Source organism: Alligator mississippiensis, chromosome 12, assembly GCF_030867095.1.
Source record: "Alligator mississippiensis isolate rAllMis1 chromosome 12, rAllMis1, whole genome shotgun sequence".
NCBI lineage: Eukaryota > Metazoa > Chordata > Crocodylia > Alligatoridae > Alligator > Alligator mississippiensis.
Window position 1 is genome coordinate 58,973,247 of NC_081835.1, and position 27,087 is coordinate 59,000,333.

Here is a 27,087-nt window from a genome sequence, read left to right on the forward strand (position 1 = left end):
GGAGCGGGGAGGGGGCAGAGAGAAAAGATTCAGTGGCAAAGACTGCTGTGATGTGTGCTGTGCTGGTGAAGCTGCAGGGAGTCCGGAAATTCTGTCGCTGCCCCCTCTGATTTTGGTTTATTTTTAGTAAAAGAGCAGGGAGGGGGGTTCATGGCATTGACAATTTCTTACTCATTCTCTTAATGGATTGCACAGACACTGCTGGGCTTTGTTGAAGGAATTCATGAGAGATTAGTTGGGAGAGGCATATAGACAACAAATTATTTATAGGGGGCAGGAAGCCAAGAGAACACCCCCATCCTATTAAAAAATGCTTTTTTTGCTTAGCTGTAAATGTCCAAGGGATGTGTTTTCCCCATCTTCCCCCCTCCCCACATACATGGCCTTGTGTTATCACTTGCTTAACGCCATATGCACTTCACCTGGATCTGCAGCTTCAAGATCTTTATAGGGCTTCCTCCTGCCCAGCATGGGCATGCATTGATCCATCAGTACGTGCAGAGCACTGCAGTTGGGCTCTTCACTCCACTTTAGAACCAGGCAGCTTGCTTTACTTTAAAATGAGGACTTGCCCCTTGGCAGGGCTTTCAGAGTTTCGGTGCATGAAGCAGAGGAGCCTTTTCCCTATTCTGTAGCACAGTGAAGGGTCAGACACCAGAAAGTTCCCTCTCTGTTTTGCTATAAATTTTAATAGCCTAATACTCTGCTCTTCCAAAGGAGAGGACTTGCAAGCTCTGATCTGCCCTTATGGGTGCTCCTAGCAGAGGAACTGTTTTGTCTGGTGCAAGTGGATTGCTCTAATGATTCTCTAACGGAAAGAATCAAGGGAAAGCCAAGGCTACTGTGTTTAAGTTTACCTCTCTGCATCCAGGCTGGAGGTATTCTCTTTGCATAGTTGAAATATGTGTAGCCAGACCTAGGAGCTCTCTCCACTGTCACTGCTGCAGTCCCACAGCAGCGCTTGCCCAAAAAAGCAGTAGATTAGGATGCAGCTGGTTCTCCCATATGAAGAAGAGGCACACTGGTGCATTGCACAACCCCGACATTCAGTCTTGCTGCATCCCGTCTCTGGACAGCCAGGAGCTGATAGCACTAGAGCAAGTCAGACAGGGATGGCTGCATACCCCAACACAGGTGTGACTGGGGTCCAGGCAGGCATATCCAAACTAGATTTAATCCATTCTGCACAGGGAGCTGTAGCAGGGGCCCACCAGATTAGCTTGCTGCCTGGTGCAAGCACAGGGCACTTTGGGTACATCACATGCATGCCCTGGGTTGCAATCATACCTTCCTTTTGTTCTGTAGACAGACCCTTAAGGGCTCCTCAGCCCAACTCCCATCTCAAACTGTTTCCTGGAGATGGTGGAGATGGTTCCAGGCTGGTCTGGCACCATCCCAAGCTGGCACTGGACTTGCTTACCGGTGTAAGTCTACTCTGTAGTGCCACTCTACCCTAGGGAAAGAGCAGCCCTTTCCAGTGAATCCCACAGGGGACAAGTACGTGGCAGACAAGGGTCGTTTCAGTGGTAGGTGCAGAACAAATGTAATAGCATTGCAGAATGGGTGTGTGTCTGCCTTGGGAACGTTTCCATTAGGGTTGGAAGCCAGTCAATTAACCGGTGAAACATTGTCAATTGACTGCATATTTTTTGACAGTCAAAGATTATAACAATTTTACAAAAAACCCCCCACTTTTTATAGTTTTCTTGATAGAAATATATTTTAAATTGTTTTTAACACATCTCAATGGAAAATTTGTGCTTTTTCTGTGTATTATTTGGACCTGTTGGCTATTTTTTTACATTTTTTTGACCGATAGTTGGTTGGTCAATAGACTGAACTGTATTTGACTGTATTTGACCCAACCCAACTCAGGGTAAGGTGTTTTAACACTGCCACCCCTCCCCCCACCTTCTTTTCTCCTCCTTTCTCTTCTGCTTGTCCCCCTCCTCTGCCACCAAAAAAAAAAATCTGACGTTCTTTGGATGCTGGCCCAAAAAGCAAGTCATTGCTACAGACTACGGGACATTTTCAGCTGGCCTCAGCAAGGCTCTTGATTTGCCACATCTGCTCTGTCCCACCCAATTCACTGAATTTGGTGTGTACACACATGCAGGGCAGCAGTGCCCTTGCCAGCCCTGAGTTGGTGTGTGCAGGTGGCTTTTTGCACACTTTTATCTGTGTGGGTATGTAAAAGATACAGGCTCAACAGGCCAGGCACAGGTTCAGTCCCAGGGGCCAGATTTGCGTGTACTTACACCTGTGCAGCCTCCATGCCTTTAGCAGAGCGGTATCTGCAGAACTAGAACTGGACTATTACGCTTTGCTCCTCTAGGCCTCCTCCCTGGTGCTAATCATATTTTCCAAAGTGGTCTCGTGTCTGCCACAGCGGTCCAGGCGAGTGAGGTTTCTGCCTGTGGCCTCAGTGCCTGCATGGCTCTCGTAGCTTAGAGTCTATCCTCAGAGCCTGTGACATAGAGAAGTATGAACCTCATTTGCAGATGAGAGTCCAGGAATTGAACTCTGATCTCCCACGGGCAGTTGTCCAGTCTGTTAGACCCACTTCTCTCACCAAACAGAATTAGTAGAGGGCAGTTGCATCAGTGAACCAACACACAGCTCCTTTGGGGGGATGAAAATCCCTGCTCTCACCTCATGCCCTCATCCATTACCTGGTCCAAATTGCTGTCCGTGGTAGGTTTTTATCAATGCTACCTATCACCATAGTATCTGAGCACCTTTGTGAGCCAAGAGAGACGCTGCCAGGCCTTGAATGAACAACTGTGGAGTGCCATCCCCTGGCGTCCGTCCTGAAATTCAACGTGCGATCCAGGCCTGCCAGCATGGAGTCTGCTCCGCGGCACAGTGTGCTGCCGTCCCAGGGCCCATTTACATTGCAAACTGAGAAGCGCCTTTAGATGAGGCTCCCGTGGGGGTGCAGGTCACTCTCCTGCGAGGCTATCATCCCATCTCGTAGTTTTCTATAATGCCGCGAGCCATGTGTATGGAGCAGAGCCATTTAGCAACAGATCCCAACGGGAAATTTCCTTCTGTTACGTCAGCTCGTATTTGTGGGGTAGCTTTGTGTTTCCATTGGAGAGGTTGCTGGGTTTCAGTGCACAAAACCCCAGTCCTATCACTCTAGTGAATAAAGTTGTCAGTACGTACAACTGACCACAGCTCCATGTGTTGGTGCAAGTCCAGACTATCCCAGGAATGTTACACTGTGCATTTCTGTAACCGGGGGGGGGCGGACATCGTATTGGCTTATATTGATAGGAAGATATGTGGAGCTGTGCCGTATAACCCACAGCCCGAGGAATGGAGACCAGAGCTCTTGGGTTTGTTTTCCAGCTCTGCTAGGCCAGATTTTTTTGATGGTGTTTAGATACCTAAGGATGCAGGCAGATGCTTATTGCAGTTTTAAAAGGTGCCTAGATACCTCAGTCTGACTGGGGGTGGCCACTGGGTGCTGATCTGCATCTCCAGGCATGTGAGAAGAAACTTTTAGAAATTGGTTCCTTTTGCCTGCCAAGTGGCGGGGTGAGTCAACCTGACTGGAGCCCAGATGAAGCACAGAGAGCGCTAACTTTTCTAGAAGTCCAAGCTGCTGCCTCTTAGGGGAATACAGCAGAAGCCAACACCAAACGTTGATAATAATTAATAATGAATTATGTAATTCTTTGCACTTTCAAAGTGCCTTTCATCCACAGCCTCTTAAAGTGCCTCATAATCATTAATTTATTAAGCCCTAAAGCCCGGTTGAGCTAGTATAGAAAGATGGTGATCGCTGCTGTGCACTTTGTCCCGAGAGGGGAGAACTGCCTGAGTCTTCAAGGAAATCCTTCCTGCTCTTTCTCCTTGTCAAGGCCCTGATTCAACACCGAACCAGGCACGGGCTGTAATTCAAGCAGGTCCTTAACCTCGCCAACCTTAGTGTGCTTGGCAGAAATGGGGCCAGGGTGCTTTAGGTCCTGTCTCGGTCCTGTCGAGCCATGGCACTGTTGAGATAATGGAGCATCCCCGTAAGCCAGGCATGCATGTAACCAAAACCATGGACAGTGCCAAGAGCACACGCATGTTGTACGATGAGAGGGGCAGAATATTTGTCTTTCAGGAATGAATCGTGTGGGACATTGGTTTCTGCCCAAAAGGCAGAGGACCAAGTACTTTCAAATCTCACTCCCAAACCAGTGGTAACAGTATTGGCTACTCATAGCACTCATGAGGTTGCTTTACAAAGTCTGAGAGTTTGTTGGGTTTTTTTAAAAACACTGTTTGGTGGTGGTTTGGGGCACTTTCTGGTTTTTGTGGCATTCGGGTATTGAATCTTGTGCAGAAATGCCAAGAATATATATTTTAAAGTGAAAGCTGAGGTTCTTATGCAGTCACTTCACATAGGCACCTGTGGTCTTCAGAAAAAAGCCCCGAGGGCTGACCAGGCTGGACTAGGATCCTTAGGGCTATAAGAAACCAGCCTGGGTGGATCCGACTGCACAGTTGGGGCCCAGATCCGTGTGTTTTACAGGTGTAGTTTGGGGGTCTCCAATGAATTTCTGTGGAAGACCCAGAGAGGAGTGAAGGGTGGGGGCAGCTCTTTGTTGGTGAGGGACCTGTGCCAGCATGAAGGAGTCCCCCATCGCCAACCGGTCCTCCAAAGAATTCAGTGCTGGTTTCCTCCCCACCGTGTCCCACGCACTGATTAATTTGGTAAATTTTAAACTCGCTTCAGCATCCTGTTTTTTTTTCTTTTTTTTTTTCTTCCTCCTTTACAATGCAGCCACAAAATTAGCTCTGGTGCTCAACAGTAATGCATTGAATTAATGGGCATTAGTTTAAGAGCAAACGATAAAGGTATTGATTTCGATTTGCCGTGAAACCTAGAGGTGGGTTGAATTCTGTAGGATGGCAGAGCAAGCTTCTCCAGCGTGGCGGTTGTTAACTAGTAACTTCCCTCGAATTTTCTGAACAAGAGCATAGGGTTGGGGGCTTTGTAATGGGCAGATCTCATGCTAGCGGCTGTTCCTTTAGTGGCACAGTCATCGATGTAGCTGTGCACACCAGAAGGCAAAGTGCGGCAGTGGATGGAGCCCCAGGCTCCTTTCCCTCTTCTGCCAGTGCCTCTCTGCATGACCTTGCACGGAACACCATGCTCTCTTGGTTGCAGACATCCGCATGGAGCCACCTGAGCCGAATGAAAGGCAAGACCTTTTGGAAGCAACCTAAGTCAGCCCGCAGAGTGCGGCCACGTGCAGGGCCCTGGCAGGAGTGAGCGCAAGATTCGTGCCTAGAGCTGCAGCCGCCTAGCCTGCCACAGATTTGGGGAGAGGAAAGGCTAAGGGAAGCACTCTCCCTGCCATGCCATTCAGCTCAGCTCCTCCCTCGCCGCACTGATTAATTGCTGGCTGGCAACACTGATTCCAGGAGATGGAGACATGAGAGGGTGGATGGGGGCCTGGAAAGGCACGTGGAAGCGGGAGGGGGAAAGTAGAAATTGTGTTGCAACAGGGCTTGTGGGAAGGGTTTCCTGTTGGGAGACTTATTTGAAAACCCTGGCTTGTTCAGCCCCAGTGACAGCGTATTAGCCAAGTGGTTTCCTTTTAAAAACACCCCAACCAAACACAGCTGGGATAGCAAAAATCGAGCGCAGTGCTTCTCACCTCTTATGCTTGTTGTCTGCAGAGTCCCGAGCGCAGCAGCTAACCAGGTTAATAGCAGTGCACCCATTTTACAGGTCAGAAAAGCAAGGCCCAGAGAGGGGGCATGATTTTTGTCAACTCACCAGTGTCAGTGACCCTGAGCGAGGCAAAGGGATGCAGACCCTTCCCAAACCCCACTGCTCTCTGTGCAGCCGCCCCGAGTGTTACTCTGGCAAATAGCACGAGTCTGGTAGGCATCTGTCTCGGCAGCAGGTCTCTGATGTGTCTCTTCAGGGCTTTGTGCTGCTTTGGTTCGTAAGACTGCCTGCTGCCAGTACGGCTCTGCAGCTGCAGGGCCCAGTTAGGCAGGACTGCCCCTGGCACCAGCATGTTCATTATGGTGTCCAGCAGATGTAACCCCCCTGGAAGAATAGGGCTCCTCTCTGGGAGTAGGTAGACATGAGCCCCTTAGCTGATCGTCTGCATGCACCAGGAAAGCAAGACACAACCACCAGCCCTTACGGGCAAACAGTTCCCCAAAACTGCACCCCAAGCACAGGCTCCTGTTGGAAGGCAGTCAAGTGCCCGGGTTGCCAGTTGTCCTTCCATTAGGCACTACATTGCATTGTTTATATAGGATTATGTCCATCTTTACATGCCTGGAAATAGACCCTGAGTCTGACCTTGAGAAATGCTGGGGAGCTGGAGCAATAGGGCCTTAGCACTCCTGCAGCTCAGTCTTGTGGTGACCCAAGGCAAATCAAGTTGTCTTTCAGATGCTGAATGCGAGTAAATTTACCCTGTGCATTTCTTTCCAAACCATTCTCTAAGCTGTTCCTTGGCGGGGTGATCTCACTAGACTAATCTCTATATTAATCATCTTCAGTATACCTATTGCTGTGGCATCTAGGCCCTTTCACTGCATGTGTGTCCTGAAGAGGTGAATTTCTGGTAACCGCTTATCCCGTTTGTGACTCCAGTGGCGACACTGTGCAGTGTTGAACAGACACTGTGCTCCACTCCAGAGGCAGCTGCATTTGGTGATGGGAAAGGAGGTCTCTGGCTGTCTAGCCTAGAGCATGCTGGGCTCCTCTCGGAGGCAGCTATAACAGAGATATAATGTTATCCCATCAGGGTGGGAATGAAAAGGATCAATTGCAGCTTCATTTTGTTGCTTCTCTCCAGACTGTCTTTTGGAGGTCTGCACTTGTGCTTTATTTCATCAAGCAGAAATTCCTGCTGGAGCCTGGAGCCACGCGCAGGCTGCGCCTCCGCAGTAAGGGATGCTGTGCTCTGCTGCCTTGTATCCTAGCTCAGTGGTTGATGTGCTTGTCTGGCAGTTACTATTTAGGAGAGTTTGAAAGGGGGGCTGAACTTGAAGGAGAACATCTGCCTACATCAGTGATCCCCAACCTTTGTAGCCTTGAGAGCCCCCCTCAATAGACTCAAGGCCCCTCTTGGAAAATGCCAGCTTTTAGTTTTTACTCATTTTTGACTATGGAAAAGTAATAGAGCAGTTCTTCTGTGACACGGAGCTCAGAAAGATCACAACGGGTCTGAATGCTTTTGACACTGCAGATTTCTATTTGAAATGGCTGGGTTTGTTGTGTGAATCGTGCAGACACTTAACAGTGCTAGCATTGCGTGGCACCCCGCAGCACCCTGGAAAGGATCTCAAGGCACCCCAGGGTACCACAACAGCCTGGCTGAGAACAGCTGGCCCACATTCAGAGTAGCACTAAGCAAGGCCAACAGTGCAGCTGCTGGGCAGAGAGTAGGTGCTACGGCTTGGCCATGGCATGGTGCTGTGCTTTCTTGCTGAGCAGTTTCTGGATTGATGCTGGTGTGATATGTGGATGAAACTCTTTGGGCTGGGGAGCAGAGCAGCTGGATTCTCCATGTTGCATCCCCTTGGAGGAGGGATTGGAAGACGTAAAAAGGGAACGGGAGGCACTGAAAGATTCAAGAGCAGTAATATCAACCATGCTCGGGCTGGGCGTACCCCGAGCAGGCGGTGGGGATCCCCGATGAAGCACCCGGGCCCTGCAGTGGACTACAGCTGGGAATGTAGTTGTGTGGACGAGTCACTACCCACTTGGTCGCATCCCCAAGCTGATACGTCATGAGGGCTAGTGATGATCTAGCATGCTGGGCATCAGCTAAAGCGGCCCACTTTGGGGGAGCAAAATCCAGGGCTCTGGTCCAGCCACCCCACACACCTAAGGCCCTGGAAGCAGCCTACCCCACTTCATTTCTGCTGGGTGTAGCCTCCTCCATGGGACACAGTGGCAGGGGAACGGTTTCTGCTCAGGGGGGCCAGCGCTGGTGCTGAGGTCGACGCTGCCTCCTGACCCCGAGGCTGCCTAGCTGCATTCCTGCGACACCGGGCAGCCTTGTCCTGGGCCCACGCAGCAGACATAGCAAGTTGCTGCCTGACATTGTGGGAACATTGGGGTGGGATGGGAAGGGGGAAGCGATACAGGATCAAGTCTTAAATACAAGGACAGAAGCAGGGACTGTTGTGGGGCACCGGGGCACAGCCCCCAAATCCAGGGCTGTGCTGGCATGTTCCAGACCAGCGGCCACTTTCTGTTCGACCTTTTCCACACAGGGACCCCGTGCAGTTTTGATCCTCCCCTACCTTACGGGAAAGGAGCAGAGGGTCTTCCTAATTCCCCAGCAGGTCCTCGTGCCCCTCCAGATTGCCAGCTGTCTAGGTACTCCTGTGACTCCCATCACTTGTGCATCTAAGCACCTTGCAGTAGTAGATTTTCTCTCTGCTTACACCATCAGGAGGTGGAATCTCCATTTTTCCACGTGCCTAAGAGACTTACCTAAGATGAGGGTACAGACTCACGTCTTTGTCCCTGTTTGACAACCCATGGTCTTTCCTACCCTTGTGTGCATGCAGGATCAAACTCTCCTGGGGTCTTCATTTGGCCGGATTGGGAATTTCCCAATTTCTCCCCATGCATGCTGCAAATAAGGAGGTGGCCAATGCCAAAAGACATCCTATTTCCCCTGCCTTTGGAGTAAGGGCTGGGTAGGGAGGCAGCATCATGTTTGTGAACCAGGCAGTAGCAAATACTCTGTGTGAAGCAGGAAAATTAACCAAGCAATAACCCCAGGTTTTAGTACAAGCCATTGTGGAAGAGCATGTTTTTCCCCAGGACTGCTGGCTGCTTCACAAGCAATGGACTACCCTTGCACTGATCCCTGGAAGACGTATGGGATCCCATCTGCCTCGGACTTCCAGGCTGTTGAAGGAATCAACCTTGTGCCCTGGAAATAGCTGTCAGCTCATGGGGAAAACCACGGTTAACTCCAACTTAGAATGAAACGAAAGCAGCAACTGGATGTTGCTGGAAGTATTTCAGTATCATCTTTTTACTCTGTCACACAGTTTTCTTCCCCTGTTTGTTACAAACTATGAATCTCTCTCTCTCTCTCTCTCTCTCTCTTTTTGAGCTGATTTCTGAAAGCCAGCGTTCAGCCGTTAAATATTTAATAGTGTCTGCAGAGGATTCTAATTGCATATTAGTGTACTTGTTGGTACCAGCCCTGAGGGAGATGGGATCAGATTTGCTTATGGGCCTGTTTATTTGGTATAGTAGCTAGACAAGCCACTAATGGCGACAGTTAAAGAGAAGATTGCCGGATGCTCACACAATTCCCTCTGCCTCTTGCATAATATTCTAGAAGTAACAGGTACTGTATTGTTCTGATTATAAATCTACTGTATTTTTCCCCTCCAGAAGAATCCTTAAAATCGCTTTTTACTGACACGCGGGGTTGACCTAGACTTGAGCCTGCTCCAGTTCTGCCATTTGTACTTGCAGTTCTTGCGTCTGCAAAAAACAGAGCAAGGCAGAATTGTGTTCAGTACACTTTTTATTTTGGTATTTTCAACACATATAACCCCTCGAATCCTTTCCTTGGGCAGTCATGGCTCTAGGTATTTATCAGTAGCTATTGGCATACCGGTGTATTCAGGGAAAAAGCTGTTTGTCCTAAATGTTGAACTGGAAAATGTGGGGTTGGCGCAGATGCAGGATAGTGTATAATTAGAGCACTGTGGCGCTGCTAACAATAAAGCTTTGTTTTTCCACAGTCCTGGCTTGCTATTCCTCTAGTCTGTATTTGCTGCGATGTAGGATTTGCTATACCTTTTGTGGAAACTGAGGCATGGAGAAGTGAAGTGACCTGGCCAATTTTAGGCCAGGCTGGAATAGAGCGCAGGATTGCTGACTCCTGGTCTCCTGTGTTAAGAAGCAGACATTACGGACACGAGGGAGAGGGTCGAAACATTTCCCCACTGGCGCAGCTCTAGAGTTAGTGGCCTTGAGAGCCCTTATGTACCTCTGGTTTATTATTGCTAACCTGCTGCTGCCCCAGGTCTGGGTGATGCGGTAGTAACCGTGCTGGCAAACGGAGCCCAGGAAAACTCCAGGGTTCAAAGCATCTCAGCATGGAGCAAGGAGACTGGACTGTGAGTCGATGACGTGAGTTGTGTCCCCAGCCCTGCTGCTGGCTTGCTGGGCGATCTGGGCTCAGTCACTTTACCTCTCTGTGACTCATCTTCTGCACTGATGATATAGAAATAGCTGCATGGACCTCTTTTGTAAAGCACGTTGGGCATGGGCACTGCATGTTCTGAGATGGCATGGAAAGAGCCTGATCAAGGACCAGCAGCTGTCTCACTATGACGGTGCTGGAGAAGCATGGTAGCAGCCCTCACTGAGCTCTGGGGCTCCTCTGCTCTGGTGAGTCTCAGCGGGTGAGCCACAGCACCCTGGGGTGCCTTGAGATCCTGTCAAGAGTGCTGTGGGGAGCCATGCAGTGTTAGCACCATTAAGCATGCAAACATGATTCACAAGAGAAACCAGAGATTTCAAAGAGGGATCCATAGTGTCAACAGCACTCTGACCTGTTGTGGCCTTTTCTGAATTTTTTGCAATGAAAGAATTGCTTCAGTATTTTATCATAGTCAAAAAGCAAGTGAAAACTAAGAGCTGGCATTTCTGAGAGGGACCTTGGATCTAAAAAGGTTGACAACCACTGCTCTATGCCGTACTGCAGTGCTGTACAGTGCACGGTATAGCTGTCCCCAGGGCAAAGAGCTCTGCAAAGGGTGCCTCGGTATTGCTGGAACTGGAACAGTGTTGATCGGATTTGTTCAGTGTTTAGAGAGTTCAAGTGTCACTTAAGGTTTTCACGTGGTTTTAAAGGACCAGTGTGGACTTACCGGCGCCAAGTCCTACAGCCCTGCTGCCAGCCTAGTCTAGAATCGGCTCCTGAGCCATGGTTTCTAAGCAGTTCAAGGCCGACTGCTAAAACCCCACGGAGCGGGAGTCGTGTTCAAGCATGACTTTCAGATCAGTTTTCCTGCAAATCCGATTTGGACATGGATCTTCCCCATGGACAGGGAAGACTTATGAGAGCTCCTTGTATGGCAGAGCGGAGCACAGCGTGACTGTCGCAGAACCAGGCACACAGCTGAACAGTTTTGCTCTTGGGGGTTGCAGAGAAATCTGGCTTCTGGCTAGATGAGGAGAGGATGTTTGAACAAGTCCAGCCAATGTGTCTGCAATTCCTTTCCTTTCCCGGCATAGCCCCGTGATGAGCAGCAATGGGTGACGGGCCAGCAGTACTTCCCAGTTTGAACCGTGGCAGTTCTACTGAGCCCGGGGGGTTAGGAATGTGGTGCACCTTTAATGTTTAACCAGCAAAGCTGCCTATATTTTTAAACTTGAATTTTGATAAGAGGAAGTCCTTAGACCAAACAGAAACTGTTGTGGGCTTGAAATGAGTGTTATTGCAGCTCTAACCCCAGTAGTAACTAGAGACCCCAGCTGAGATCATGGTCCAGTTGTGCTGGGTGAACACATAGTAAGAGAGAGTCCATCTTCCAAAGACCTTCCAGTGTGCACCCAGACAAAGGGACTGGGGGAGACCAAGGCACTGCGTGATAACCTGGCTTGCTCATGATTGCTCAGTAGGGCAGAGGCGGGGGGAGAGCCTAGTTTCTGAGTCCAGTCTGAAGGGTTTTCTCCGTCCGTTATTCCTTCTGTGTTTCAACTAACAGACACAGCTTCTCAACTGAGACCTTTCCAGCTGCTTTGTGTTCTCATTGCCTCCGACATTTCCCATGGGATCAGTGTGGTGCATCGTATGAATTGTAGCAGGGCCAGACAAGCCTTTTCCCCCGGTTGAAGGAGTCCCATTGGTAATTCTCCGTCCGGTCGGGGAGAGCGGCGTGGTCGGCTCCTCCGGAGACGTCGGCATTGCTGAGGGCCGATCTAGGATCCCAGAGAAGGACAGTGTCCGTTCTCAAGAGCGAAGGGCAGTAATCGGAGGGTCCTGCAAGGACCCGCTTGAAATGAATCGCTTGGCGACTCCCGTGGAACGCCAGAGTTGGCAAAGGAAAAAGAGGTGTTTTTTCTCTCTCTCTCCCCTTCTGTTTTGAGCTAATTTATGAAAATTGAGGTGAACGCTTTTAACACACGGCATCGGCACTTCAGAAGGGGCTGTGATCATTTCCAAAGCTAGAGCTGTCTGGAAAGGGGTTGTTGCTGGCAGATGGTGATGTTTGAAGTGAGAAAATAGCTCGGCTTTCGTAGACAGCATTAAACCTGATGGGGAGGGTCGGGTCCAAATGAGAGCAGAGAGGCTGGTACAAAGAGGGACTGTTTGCTGGCTCCCATAAGATGAACGTGAATACCTCTGTGGTCCCCAATCCTGACTGGGCCCGTGGTGCTGTTGTAACACGAATGGCAGTGATGGGCACTAGCGGTGTGAGGGCCCAAGCTGCTAAGTGCCCATGGCATTTGACTATCATCTCATTTTGGGCGATGGTGGGTATCTTGTGCTCCTGAGGATGGCAGTGTGCCAGGGGTGCAGCAGGCATTACATTATATGCAGAGAGGACCAGATTCTGCATTCAGCTCCATCCGCTGACCTCTTGGCAGATGCAACTATCTGATATCCATTGGGATGTTCCTGGTACTGAAGTGCTTGTGCCCCTAGTGACTTCACCACACAACAGTGTCTTCCCCAGCTCGGGGCTGAGAGAGGCAGCTGGCTTCCTTTGTGGCTGGCAGAAGGTGAGAGGAGAGTCTGGGTAGCTCTTGCAGGGAGCCTTAGCAGCTGGCTGCTCTCGCCACCGGCCTGACGCAGGGTGCTGCATTGGCTAACAGAGAGAGCCAGATGGACACTGTTGCCTGCCCATGTGGGCAGTTGGCTATATAGTCTGGTCTGCTCACATCTGAGCCCACCCATCTCTTCGTGGCTGCTGGCAGGTAGCGCAGTTACCTGGTGTCTGTGCTGGGTTTTGTCTGTTCTGCCATTGTCTGGACCTCGAAGCATTTTCCCGGCACAAAAATGCTATGCAGCTAGATGTTGCCTGTCTGGGATGGGAGCAGTGCTGCTGCTGTGTTGTGCCGGCAGTGTGCAGGGCTGGGGTAAGGAGACCGAGGGCTTGGTGCATGATACCGAGCAGGTCGCTTAACCAGCCCGGGCCCCTCTTGCTTTGTGATGCAGAAACACTAGGATCGATTTAGCTGAGTCCATTGCAGTCACTGGTTGAAAACCTTGGCTGCAGGGGTGGGTAGGATGAGCATGCCTGTGGCCGGGATGCCCACTAGGATCAAGCTGCATGAAGTGTTGCAGCTCCCTGCCGGACGCATGACAAGTGTGTGATGCATGTGAGGGGGAAGGAGGCCTTTCCCACCCCACCCCTGCCCAGATCCAATCATGTTTCATATTTCCGGGCAGATGGCGCTGGATGAGAATTCACCGCCCTCGCTGTCTGCTCTTTCCCTTGCCTGGCGCACATGTTAGCAAGTGTAATCAATGATTAACAGGAGCAGCTCTGCTGCACCTTGGTGGAGGGGGTTCATGGTAGAGGCAGTGACCTGCTGCTTGTTCCTCACAGAGCCCCAGAGCCAAGCCATTTAGGGGAGAAGGGGGTAGGCCAGTCCCTCATTCTCTGTTTAGGCATCCAAAATGGAGGGATGCAGGGGGTGGCCTTGGGCTGGGAGGAATGGTCATAATTGATCTCACTGAGTGGCACCCCAAGCCTGCCGTTGGGATGGTGGGGAGTCCCGTTGTGTGGGGACTGGGCACTCATTAGATACAGGCTATAGGTTGGCTTTTGTTGGTAGCAGGTGGGCGCGTCGGGCATGCTGAGCTTCCTGCCTGTTGGCTTCTGCTAGAGGAACCTGTCCATGCCCAGCTCTCGCGTTCCCTGCATGGCCATCCACCTTCCCCGGCACTCTCTCCACAGATGCACACCCCTATTCCCGATCCCCCCTTCAGGCCCAAGGGGTTCGAGACAAGAGAGGGGGTGAGGTGGGGGTCACGCTGAAGCTTGGGACATCACACAGGGGTATGTGGCACTCACATTTCCTGGTGCTGACCCTCCCGTGTCTGTATCTGGTCAAAGAGTAGCTCTTAGTATCTTGGCAGCCATTGAGGTCTCTGTTTTGCAGCTGGGGAAGCTGAGCTGCACAGCTCAAGGAAGATACTCTGAGAGGCATCGTGAGAAGTGCTCTCTGCTCCTCCTGATGCCTTTCTCAGCAATGGCCACCAAGGAAGGGGCTTTGCCAGCGAGAACCTGCCCCTTGTTTGCAGAAGGGGAAGGAAGAGCCTTGCTGGTTCTTCGGAGGCGGGTGCAGTATCTGTACAGCTCACCTGCATCCCTGCTGCCTCCAGGCCAGCCTGTTCACTCGCTTCCCTCACGTCCCTGGGAGAAGGGGCCATCTGCAGATCATGGGTCCCATGCAGATCATAGGACACCTGATCAGAGCTGGCTGCCCACACGGGTGCTGTTCACATCACTCTTGAGTGGCTGTAGGACGTGTCCCGCATCAGAGCAGGAGCCCTTTATCCCTGTTCAGTATGGGGGTAAGGGGCAAGGCAGGGGAGAGTGAGGCCTGCCGTGTCAGTCTGTGCCAGGCAGTTTTGAACCTGTTGGCACACAGGAGTCTGCACTGGGAAGGTGCTGAGGGTGGACAGGAGTCCAGGCAGCTGCCCTGGAGGCTGTGTCATGTTGGGGCTGTACCTACAGAGTCACGGCTGCTGAGCCCGGGGGTGAGGAAGGTGGTGCCCCAAGCAGGTTGCTGCCTCCAGAGATAGGAAGCAGAATCGCAGAGGGAGGAACTGTGCCCAGCCATGGGTAGACCCCGGGTCTCTGAGTGGTACCCAGTCCGCACAGCACCCCTCTTCACTGCTACCTCCCGGGAACCCGCTCAGAGCATCTTCCTGAGCTGGCCCAGTGCTTCCCCATTTCTAAGGACACCACTATGCCAGGACTGGAAAAGCAGGACAGGAGTTTGGATCAGACCCTGGTTCCCTTTAAGATGTATCTGTTTAAATGATTCACAGCTAAGCTCCCTCTGGAGCAAAGCACCCTGGCCTCTGGCTCTGATTTTTTGCTTTCATTTCCTTTTTATCCTTTTGCAATGATCCCCAGGGTCCATTGGCCCCATCCAAGCTCCAAGCCAGTTCTTCTGAATCCTGCTTCTTTCTTGGGGGAATCAACAAGGTTTCCTAGGTCAGTGGTGGTGGCAGATAACAGAACAAGGAGCAATGGTCTTAAGTTGCAGCAAGGATGGTTTAGGTTAGATATTAGGAAAAACTCTCCCTCTGGGAGGTTAGTGAAGCACTGAAACAGGCTAACCAGAGAGGTTGTGGACTCTCCCTCCTCCTCGGGGGTTTTTAAGACCTGACTCAACAAAGCCTTGGGTGGGATGATATATTGGGGGACAGTTCTGCTTTGAGCAGGGGATTGAACTAGATGACCACCTGAGGGCCCTTCCAACCCTCATTTCCTGTGGGGTCTTGTTCACCAGGCTGATCTTTTCCAAGGGGATGAAGGGATTGGGATACCCAGACTCGACGGGAGTTGGTGCCAGGTCATGTCTCTTTGCCAGTCTCTGGCTGTCAGTGTCTGCAGCTCTACGAAGTGCTGCCCCTGCCTCTTTGAAAGCCTGCACTGTGCCTGTGGTGATGTTGGGGCTTGCGAATTGACTCAGCTTGTTGGAAACAGCTGGAGGTGTGTAGGTCACACCGGAGGGCTGCCTGGTCATGGACACACTGAGATGTCATTGTTTTGAGACTCAAACCTGGCAAAGCCCAGCTGAGGCACTGGGCAGAGGTCAAAGGGAGCCTTGTGTGCAGCAGATGGGGCATGCATTTCGTGTTAACAAGGTCTGCGTGCACGAGTTCCCCTGGAAGAACATAGAAATCCAGGGGTCCAGTTCATCACCCACTGCCCTTCCTGCTGTCCAGCCCCCTGAGTTGAGTTGAGTTGCGGCAGTGCAGCTGATTGCAGGCGGCTGGCTTGGAACCGCAGGGTGTACTGCGTTGGTGGTGTGGTGCTTTCCCTGCTGAGGACTTGCTGCACCAAGATCTCAAAGGCCTTGTCGAGCACAGGCTGCCTGGGCGCTCACAACGTCCTCTGGAAGGCAGCAGTAGTCATCATCCCCATTGTATCAGTGCAGATGGTGAGGAAGGTCTCAGGCCTCCATCAAACATCCATGGTTCATCTGGTGCATGTGCAAAGGGCTGTTAGCACCAAAGAAAAGTGTTAGAGCAGAGCAATGTTATGCCCACCTTTGGTGTGCCCGAGCATGGTTGAACAGATGAGGCTGGGGCCCTCCAGAGCATCTCGCCCTCAGGCTGAGACCAGACGGGGGAAGGTTCAGCCTGGAAGAGTGATTGCTCAGGAAGCCGAGGGTATGGGAATGAAGTGAGGTGTGTTTAGGAGGCTGCGGTTCAGCTAGTTTTAAGCTGACTAGTTGGGGTTTACTTGCACTGGAGCTGTGGCAGCACAGAGCTCAGCATGGCAGACCACCGGGGCATTTACCTGGCTGCTGGGGCAGCTGCGCTCCTGCTGGTGCCCTTGGTAACTAGCTCAAAGCTGGCTCAGGTGCCTCTCTGAGCTGCCCTGACTGCAGTGTAGACATATCCTTAGAGTGGCTGTCTCAAGGACATTGCATAGCTACCAGAAGAAGAAGAATGGGCTTACAGTTAAAACTTGGGCCTGGGACCTGAGAGGCAGGTGCCAGTCTCAGCTTTGTCACAGTGCTGCTAGACAGTTGCTTATTCATCCTGTGCCCCTTTTTCCTATTCTGGAAGTGATGCTAATGCTTGTCAATCAAGATTCTCACCTCTTTCGGGCAGGGGTCACTGCTTCCTCTGCATATGTACAGTGCCCAAGACAGCACGGCACCCACCTGCACAAGGACTTCTCTGTGGCACTGAGCTGCAGTAGACCCTCCCCATAGATTCATAGATGTTAGGGTCGGAAGGGACCTCAATAGATCATCGAGTCCGACCCCCTGCATAGGCAGGAAAGAGTGCTGGGTCTAGATGACCCCAGCTAGATGCTCATCTAACCTCCTCTTGAAGACCCCCAGGGTAGGGGAGAGCACCACCTCCCTTGGGAGCCCGTTCCAGACCTTGGCCACTCGAACTGTGAAGAAGTTCTTCCTAATGTCCAATCTAAATCTGCTCTCTGCTAGCTTGTGGCCATTGTTTCTTGTAACCCCTGGGGGCACCTTGGTGAATAAAATCTCACCAATTCCCTTCTGTGCCCCCGTGATGAACTTATAGGCAGCCACAAGGTCACCTCTCAACCTTCTCTTGCGGAGGCTGAAGAGGTCCAGGTGCCCCAGTCTCTCCTCATCGGGCTTGGCCTGCAAGCCCTTAACCATACGAGTGGCCCTTCTCTGGACCCTCTCCAGGTTATCCACATCCCTCTTGAAGTGCGGCACCCAAAACTGCACGCAGTACTCCAACTGTGGTCTGACCAGCGCCCGATAGAGGGGAAGTATCACCTCCTTGGATCTGTTCGTCATGCATTTGCTGATGCACAATAAAGTGCCATTAGCTTTTCTGATGGTTTCGTCACACTGCCGACTCATGTTCTTCTTGGAGTCCACTAGGACTCCAGATCCCTTTCCGCTTCTGTTCCACCAAGCAGGTCATTTCCTAGGCTGTAGGTGTGCTGGACATTTTTCCTCCCTAGGTGCAGCACTTTGCATTTCTCCTTGTTGAATTGCATTCTGTTGTTTTGTGCCCATATGTCCAACCTGTCCAGGTCTGCTTGTAGTTGTTCCCTGCCCTCCGGCGTGTCCACATCTCCCCACAGTTTTGTGTCATCTGCAGACTTGGACAGAGTACATTTCACTCCCTCGTCCAAGTCGCTGATGAAGATATTGAAGAGTATCGGTCCAAGGACCGAGCCCTGTGGGCCCATCCCCAGGTTCACCAAGCCGCATGCTTGCTCCCAAAGGCTTTGGGGCACCTTCATACCTCCACCCCTTCCTAGTGCTGTCTGCAGCCGGGCACATTTGCCCACAAAATCCTCAGTCCAGGGGAGATGCAACTGCCTTCTGCAGCAGAGACAGCCCTGGATGGAAGTATCCTGCCCCTCCGTCCTCTGGCAGGTGCATCCCTGCTGCAGTATGGTGTCTGCCTGCTGCCGCCACTCCTGAAAGAGCCCTCCATTGCTTGCTCCGTGGCAGGCTGCCCACTCCAGTGCCCTAAGGGTGCAAGGCTTGGCAGCTTTCTTGGGGGTTGCTGCAGGTGCAGGGGGCTGTTCTGCCTTCTTTTTTTTTTTTTTTTAATTTTTTGGACATTTTTTCATGTCCAGGTCAAATTAGCCAGATCAGGTTCAAATCTGTTTGAATCATCCAAGAACCACATGGTGGAGGATACTTGCTACCGGCAAGTATCCTCCACCTGCACCTGGGGCTTCAGATATTTCTAAAGTGTTGCGTTCCTACCTACTCTGTGACAGGTAACACAAATGTGGCAGGGTGGGTGTGTGGTTGGGTTCACTTGGGCACGCAGGAATCCCTGCCAGCTGCTCAGAGCGAGTGATGGGGAGTTGGACGCATTGGGACCTATTCCTGCCTCTGTCCCTGAGTCACTGCGTGGCCCTGAGGAAATCCCATCGCCTTTCTGTGCCCTTCTCTCCCAAGGGTGGTACAAAAGTCCAGCCTCCCTGCAGCCTTGCGCTGTCATCTTGCTCCCATCGCAACCAGTGCAAATGTCCCCTTGTACAAGCTAATGGAGGATCCAGGCCCAGTGCTCCCCCGAGAAGGTGCTGCATTAAGGCCGAATGCTTTTCTGCTAAGAGCTCCCTGGAGCCGTGACGAGGAGCAGGGTGAGTCCCTGGGGGCAGGCGCGTTTTTCATTAGAACAGAATTAGTGACTGGAAGGAACCAGCACAAGTGACCCGTCCATCCCCTTCCTTCAGCAGGGCAGTGTTTAACGAGGCCCCGTGGCCTTTCCTGGAAGCAGCAGGAATTTCTGCATGCAGGCGGGGGCAGTCTCTCCATCCCGAGCAGCCTCCTGCTGGGTCTCATCCTGCTGCTAGGTTTCAGCACCTGCCGTGGCCTCCACTGTCTCAGGAGTGCCTGTGCCCTGCTGGTGAGGGGGGCCAGGGGGGGGACCCCGGGGAAGTGGCAGGGAAGGGCTGCTGTGCCACGAGCCAGGAGAAGCACTGCAAAGGGAGCAGAAGGGGCGTCATTCCTACGAGGCAATCATTGCTTTTGGCCCCACATCGCTGCGATCCTGCAGCCATGGGTGGGTGCACGCCCCCCCTGCCCAGGGACCAGAGCTGTGCTTTGTTCTGCTGCCAGGTCCTGTCTGCAGAGCCCTTTTTTCTGGCTCAGACCCCCCCATCTCCAGATTGCATCTCCAGTCTGGGCTGTGCAGCAGCACAGGAGCCTGCCTAGGCAAGGCAGGGTGTTCCCCTGTATTTACAGGAGCAGTGGATGCTCTGGCCCCACGAGCCTAGTGTTGGTTGCCATCCTGCCACGGTTCCCCTTGGGCTTCTGACTGTCTGTTGTAGGACGGAGGGCAGTGGGTGCTGAGCTAGCCTGGGGCGGGTGCACGTGCGCTGGGTGGGAGAGAGTGCAGGGCTTTTCCTAGACCCGGTGTTGCCCACAGAGCAGGAGCAGCAGAGTGACTGAGAGCGCAGCTGCCTGGCGCACACCGAGCAAAGGCTGGGGAAAGAAGAGAGGCTCACACACACAACCCTTTGGGTGGCAATGCGAACAAGCAGCCACGTCTTCAGGAAGCCGCGCAGGCCTGGAGCAGCCTGGTGGCCTGATGGGAGCCTGTGACAGTGCTGTGCTCATGGGCTGCAATGCATGCAGGGTCTGTGCGTACCTAGTGGGGTCCAGGAGCAGCCTTCGCTTGGGAGCCCAAGCCCCTGCAGGCAGAGCCCCGGCCCCCCTCTGCGTGGACGGCTGCAGCCAGTGCTTCACTTCAGCTCTTGCTGGAAGCTGAGCTGATGGGAAGTGAAGGGATTGGCCCTGGCTCTGGAGATCCAGTAAATCAGAGGCACTGGGCAGGCTTTGTCAGAAATGACCAAAGCTGCTGTTTAAAGGGCCAGCCTGGCCCAGTTTTCTTCTGAATCCCCAAGTATTGTATTCGCCTTCTGCTTCCGCTCCCTTCCCCCTTCACCAGCTGGCGCGATTTCTTCCCTTAAGGTTTTTAATTCCCTTTTTTTACTGCTCGGGCGGGTTCATTTTCTGTTGGAGGTGCTGGACCAAGAGCCCCCAGGTTCAATATCCTTTGCTCCTCTCTGTGCTGCTTTGCTGACCTTCCTGGGGCCGAGGGACCAGCCCAAGAGGTCCTTGGTCTTCAGGGCCCATTCAAGCACCAGCCTCCCTATTTATTATGCCCATTAATGGAAGTTGGGGCTGAGACCCCTGCTTGGCACCGAGCCGTGAGAGGGTGGCCAGCCTGAGTAGGATTTGGACCACAAAATGATATCCACAGGCCTGGGAGGCTCCTGCAGTTGATGGAGCTTCTCCAAAGGAGCTGGCTGCCCTCCATAACCTCTCTCATGCTGCCTTTACCCAGATGAGTTGCATCCCCAGGGCAGCCCAGTCTCATTCCTGTTGCTCCCCCTCCACATCCTTCCACAGGTGGCTCCATTTTCATGCAAGTAGTAGACGCCAAGCTGCTAATGCTGCAAGTGGGCGCAGCACCTTGTATATGTAGGAGGATGGCTCCGACACATAGCACAGGGCTTCAGCCCAGCATTGTTTGTTAGGGCTAATTATGTGTATAATGATTTCTTACATTTCTCCAGTGCCTTTGATCCCAGAGGATCCTAGTACATGCCGCAGATGTAAGCCAATATGCCAACTATTTGTAGAGGACACCACATCTCCTGCAGGACACAAGGCTGGACCAGAAGAGGTCAAGCCCAAGTCAGGCTGGAATCACACGGGTAGAACTGAGAGCAGTCTGGCCTTCAGTCAGGTACCTACTGATTTACTTGCTGAGATGGGGAGAGACCAAGGAAGCTTCAGCAGAATTAGGGGTGCGGGTCACTTTGAGGCAGCCTCATGCCTTAAAAAGTCTTCCCACGGGGAACAGGAGCCTTGGAGCCTGTGCTTCTCCTGGTGCTGTTCAAAACCCCACTGGTCAGCGGTGCTCAGTGGGTGAAGTTTCAGATCCACGTGAGTTTTAAGTCAGATCAGTGTTCTAGCTGGGGGCCGGTGCCACTACAGGCAGCTGAGCTGCCAACATAAACGGCTGCCCCTCGTGTGGCAGCTCTTTTGTGTTAGTTGATCCCAGGAGACTTGAGCTGCATTTGGTGCAGAAATGGGCCCCCCATGTGATTTAGCTCCAGATCCTGTAGCAGAACTCAAATGGGGTGGGTGTGCTGGATCTTATCTCTTGATCTGAGATCACCTCTTGTCCTTAAATGCTTTGGGTATGTCTTCATGACACAGCCCAGCACAGTGCAGAGACACCCAGGCCCGCTCAGAACAGGGACTGGGAAGCAGCAGTCATGTTAGTGCCAGAGATAATTAGCCCAGGTGCCATGCTATGCTAATCCAGCCTTCCTGCTCCCAGTACCAAGCTGGCTTGCATCTCTCTGCCAGGCACTGCATTGCGCTTGGCACATGTACCCTCAGGGCCAGAGCCCCAGCTGGTGTAAATCAATGTAACTCCCTTGACTTCTGTTGTACCAGCTGAGGTTCAAGTCCCTATTCAATGCTGAAGCATAGCTGGCAAGGCTCTGAGCTCTGCCAGTCCCTAGATGTGAGCGGGATGGTAGAGCTGCAAGCAGATCAGAATGGGTGAAATGACAGCACAGGATCTTCCAGGGTGGCTGCTACACCCCCACCCAAGGGCACATCCAAACCTTGAAGCTCGTTTTCCTGCAGTATCTTTCCAGCTGTATTAGTCACACCCTGGAGCCCAAAGCAGATATGCCCTCCGAGGTTTATCCATCTGCTAGCTGCTGCTGCAGGGACATTGATTAGCATCACTAATCACTGCCAGTCTGTGTGGCACGGCATTGGATGTGGTTCTGAGGGCTGGGGGAGAGACAGCCCAGAGACCGCCCTCTCGATCGAGGGGTGTCATTGCCCGTAGATGGAGTCAGTAGCATGCCAGGAGTGCAAATCCCTAGCTAGGGGCTTATTCTGCAGTGGGAAGGTTTAATGGCATCTTGCCCCAGGGAAGCATCCAGCAAGAGATGGGTTTACAAGAGGCTCCCAGTGTCCTCACCTCCCTGGCTGTCCACAGCCACTGGAGGGCAAAGAGGAGAAGGCTGAGACAGTTTGAAAGCAAAGTGACAGTGGGAATTAAGGGTGGCAAGGAGCTGAAGTCAATACCTGCCACTACGGGTTTAGCATCTTCCAGGTTAGCTGGCATTCGGCTTGATGTGTCCATAATTAGAGATTCTTGTCCTGAATGCCCTGTGTTACCTGGGCGGGGGACGCACAGCAAGGAGGGATGTTAGCCACATGGGGAAGGGGTGCTGCCTATAGGAGGGAATGTGAAGAATAATGAAGTGTTTGGGATGTGGAGCTGGGGGAAAGGGGGGGTCTTCGTCAACCCGAGTGTCCCTTTAAGGGAAGCAGGTACTGTCCTGTCCTGCTGCTCCTATCGCTGGCGCCTCCTTGTTCTGGGTAAAGAGGGAATCGAGTGGCCCACTCCTTGCTGTTTTGCCCAGATGCCATCCCTCAGTGCTTCCCTGTCTCCAGCCAGGGCAGGGGCTTTTCATGATGTGCTCGCTGGTGCTCAGCGCTGTAGCAGCAGCTTCATTTGCAAGCGAGATGGAGGTAACACCTTGACTCTGATTTATGTCCCAAATGAAGGGCTCTGCCTCCCCACCCCCTTTCCCAGCTGTGCCATCAATGTAGAGCAGGAAGGCATTGGAAAGGAGACCAGATCTCTCAGACATCTTCTTCCTTCCTGCCACACATGAAACGCATGTGAATTCAGAGGGGGAGCAGTGAATAGATGCTTCTTTTTCACCTGTGAGCCCCTGGGCCAGCTTCAGCCTTCGTGGGGCTGAGAGCCCGCTGTTACCCTCCAGGGGCTGGGAGGGGTCTGAATGCACGGGGATGGAGCAGTTTTGGGGTTAAAGCAGAGGGCTGAGAGCTTGAAGATGTGAAATCTCTTCCCAGCTCTGCTACTGATTCCCTGCAGGACCTTAATTAAGCCACTTAACCTCAGTGCTCTTTAATTTCCTGTATCTGAATAGGACTGGTACTTCTCTCCATGCCTTGGCTCAGTATCGTTGGAGCTCTGGCTGAACGGCGCCATGTGAAAGTGCAGCTATTGTCGTGATGGAGACACGAAGTGGAGCAGGTCGGGTCTGGGGGTGGGGAAGAGTAATAAAGGTGGTGATCAGAATAACACGAGGCGAAGGTTCAATATGCTGCAACCTTGCTGGAGGCATGCTGTATCCCTGGAAATCCTTCTGGGATTCCCCGCTTTCCCAGCACATGATATACAAGCGTTTATGGCTGTCCCTGGTGGTTCACTGGATATTGGACCATAAAACTGTCACGGGTCTCTCCATCAAACCCTGCTTTGTTTGGCATTGCTCCAGGGATGAATATTAACAAGTCCCACCTTGGGAGATCAGCATCAGTTTCAGTCAAGGCGTCACCTCTGCGACAACTGAGGAAAAGGTTTAAAAAATACTAGCGGGCTGTTCTGACTAATGCAAGGAGCTGAGCCAGCCAGGCGCAGTTTGCAGCTGGACTCTTATATTGGCTCAAGGGCCAGGAGGCTGGGTCAGCCACCGAGCTATTGCACAGGGAGGGGTTTGCACAGTTTGTGCTAGTGTTTGGCAGCACCAAGGAAGCAACGGACTGTCTGTTGGGCTCCTGCAGGATCTGTTCTCTGCTCAGCTGTGATTGCAGATATGTCTGGCCCGTGGCTGTCCTCCCTGATGGCACACGCCACGGTGACCTGGCAGCTGCATCTATAAACCGTCCATTCAATAAGGGAAAGAGGTGGGGAATGGAGCCCAGCCATGGAGTCTGCGGAGCACTAGTTGGATTGCAAAGGTCTTTGGCTCCAGACGTGAGCTTGGGCTCTGGGACAGGACGAGGTTGAGGTTGTGTTAGATGAGGAACGTGCAGACAGGCCTTTCTGCATGCAGGGGTTTCTGCTCAGGGGAAGGACACGGGGCTTACAGTATCATGCCCCTCCCCGGGTAGAGGTTACCTCCAGTTTGCCCTATAGATCATGCTGGGGGGATGGGGACTGTTCTCTTCATGCCCCAGGCTCTGGGCCCTGTCGTTTGCTGCCCAACATCATACTTGAGAGACCAGAGACGGACTCCCAGGCCCTGCCCGTACAGCAGGGTTGCAGTGGATTCAGCTGAATGGGGTCTCACCTCTGTGGGGAGTCTTTTATTGGCTTAAAACGCAAAAGTCATTCACTTGGTTTGGCTTCTGCCTGCAAATCTACTCTCCTGAGGAGAACAGATAGAAGCCAGGTATAAATGGGGATGAGAGAGCCCACAGGCAATGTGACTCTGGGTTAACTTAACCGGTGAGGACTGATACAAGTGAATATAGACCAGGTCTCAACCCCTGCCCATTGCCTCATGGAAGATCCTTGAGCAGAGAGGGTGTCTGCCCCATGCCTGCAGCGTGTCCTGGGAGGGATGCTGCCATGCATCCTCCCCCTCCCACGAGCCAGACCCAGAGACATGGCAGAGAAACCATTCTTAGAAGCACGCTGGGGTGTGAGGTCTTGGAAGATGCCCCTGGAGTGGAGTCACCCCTGCGTATTCGGGGACATCCCTGCCAAGGACGTGGTGCGGACATCTCCATGGGGCACAGCCCTCTGCTCTGTTCTGCTCTGGCTCTCCGAGCCATCTCCTAACTGTGTCATCTGAGCTCTTTCCAATATTGCGCTACATGATGTATCCCAGATGGCTCACACTCTCCTGTCCTCTCCCCAGGGGGAGGCTGATGTGTGCAGGGAGATGGTTTGTTTGGGCAGGAGTTGTGCGTGTGCGCTGTTCTGTACTGATATTGGAGGAGCATTGTACTTGCAGTGGAGAGGTATCCGGCGGGTGGGGGGTGAGGCCTGGGATGCTTGTGGGAATTAGCTTCAAGGTCTCAGATGGGTTTAGAGGAAGATCAGTCTCATACAGGAAGACTCACCTGTGCAGACTATTAGAGGCAGGGTTTCATCCCTTGCTGTTCTGAGCTGCAGCCTGGCTCCTCCTTCTGCAGAGCATGTTCATTACTGGCTATAGCAATCCGGACTCCTGGGTTGCAACCTGCTGTGCGAGCTCAGGCACAGGACTGCTCTGCTCTGCCGTCCTCATCTGCATGGCCAAGAGAGCCTCAGGTCTACATACAAAAAACTAGAACTCTTGGTTCCAAAATGTTACCTTTTATTAGACCAACTGGAGAATCGCAAGAAAATTGTTCTTTTATGCAAGCTTTCGGGAATCAAAGTCGTTTTGTCAGGCTCCAGGAAAAGTGTAGATGGTACAAGATGGTAAAAAGTCCCCATAGGTTGGAAATAAACTTTATTTTTGCACAAAGGGAGCTGAAGATGGAAGTCTGTCCTTCTGGGTCCATGCCAGTGTCTTTGTGAGCTGTGCTGAGTAGCTCTTTGATGTGTTGATCAGGTTTATTCATGGTGCTCGAAGCTGGGATGTGGGACCTCAGCTCTCTGTGGCCTTCCCTAGCTGTTTCTAATGCTTTAATGACGCAGTTTGCAAAACTCCCTTGCCTTTTTTTTGTAGGCACCTGCAAATGGTTAGGGCAGTTTCTGGATCCGATTAGATGCAATTGTTTGCTTGGTGGGTTTCCTTTCATGCCTGCCTGGCATTAAAGATGCCATCTGAGACGGGTGGAGACAACTCCCAAGGTGGCCTTTGCCCAAGAGTTTCCGCTGGTGTAACTGAGACCAGAATGGAGATCTAGGAGATTTAGAGGCACCACTCCCATTGGAGACTTGGATAAAGTAACCAGCTGTCCTGAATAGTCCAGGACCACCCCAAATATCGGGGCTGTCTCAGTGTCCTGAAGAGTCCCTAAGATGGACTTGGACTCCAAATTTGGAAAACTGGCCCCAGATCTGCTTTCCCTTTCCCCCTACCCTGAATGCTGCCACAGCACATAGGAGCATCCTGGCACACCTGAGAGGGATTAGCTGGGCCCCAGCACCACACTGAAGTGACTGCAGTACCTGAAGTGGTGCAGACTACTTCTGGTTCCAGCAGTCTGCAGAGCATCCAGGATTGGGGCTGGGATTTTGCTACCTCAAATCGGAGCAGTGTAGACGTAGGCACATGGTGCCTGTTAGATGAGCACTGGAACAACCCCCACCCCTGCTGCACCTAGCCTCTCTGCGCCGTATGCTCCTAAGAGCTTGTGCCGTTCCCTGCTTTCAGTGGGTGCCGGGAGGCTTTGGAAGGCGTCCCACAGGCAGCGTCATTCGTGCTGCGGATGAGCAGGCATTCAGCTCCATCCCTGCTTCCCTCCCCTCCCAGCCCAAGCATGGAGTTACCAGCATTTTTCCTGTACTAAAAAAAGCCCAAGTTTCTTAATTGTTTCCTGCTGGAGCTGAAACACTGAATTGGAGACTGAAATAGCACAGTAGAGGAAATGCAGTCAGGGAGGGGGGAGGGGAGAGGGCAATTAATGCTGTGCTGCTGTGGGCCCCCTCCATGCCATGCTGTGCCCCCAACTCGGGTACCCAAGGTCCCCTGCCGTTTGTATGCGTGTGTTCCTGCTGCAGGGCCAGATGTGATCCCAGTCCATCTCAGAGATGTTTCTAAATTGATCAGGGATCGGGGCAGGCTGTTCTTCCCCAGTGACTGTGCAACCTGCTTGTTTGCTCTGGGCTGAGCAGGGCAGCCTTTCCTGCAGAGATCCCCCTTTGCAGTGGCTTTGTGTTTGTCCTCAGATGCTTATGGGTGCCACTGAGGAGGTGCCTGTCTCCACCCGATGACCAGGCTGAAGTTTGCCCCCAAAGGTGCTTAAATCCCTGCATCAGTATTTAACAAAGGGAGCTGATCTCCTGCGGGGCTGGGCACCTGCCGCTGCCAGGGAAGGGATTGCTAGAAGCACCTGAATTTGTGAAACTGGGGCACCAGGCACTGAACCCAGTGGGAATGGGGCCTGGGAGGGCTTTCCTGGGG

At 52.4% G+C, this 27,087-nt stretch overlaps 1 protein-coding gene across 1 annotated transcript in view; it reads left to right on the plus strand.

The window, feature by feature from the left end:
* The window catches only part of NCS1 (neuronal calcium sensor 1), a 78,820-nt gene that overhangs the window by 7,835 nt on the left and 43,898 nt on the right, over nt 1-27,087 (plus strand). The window lies entirely within an intron of this gene.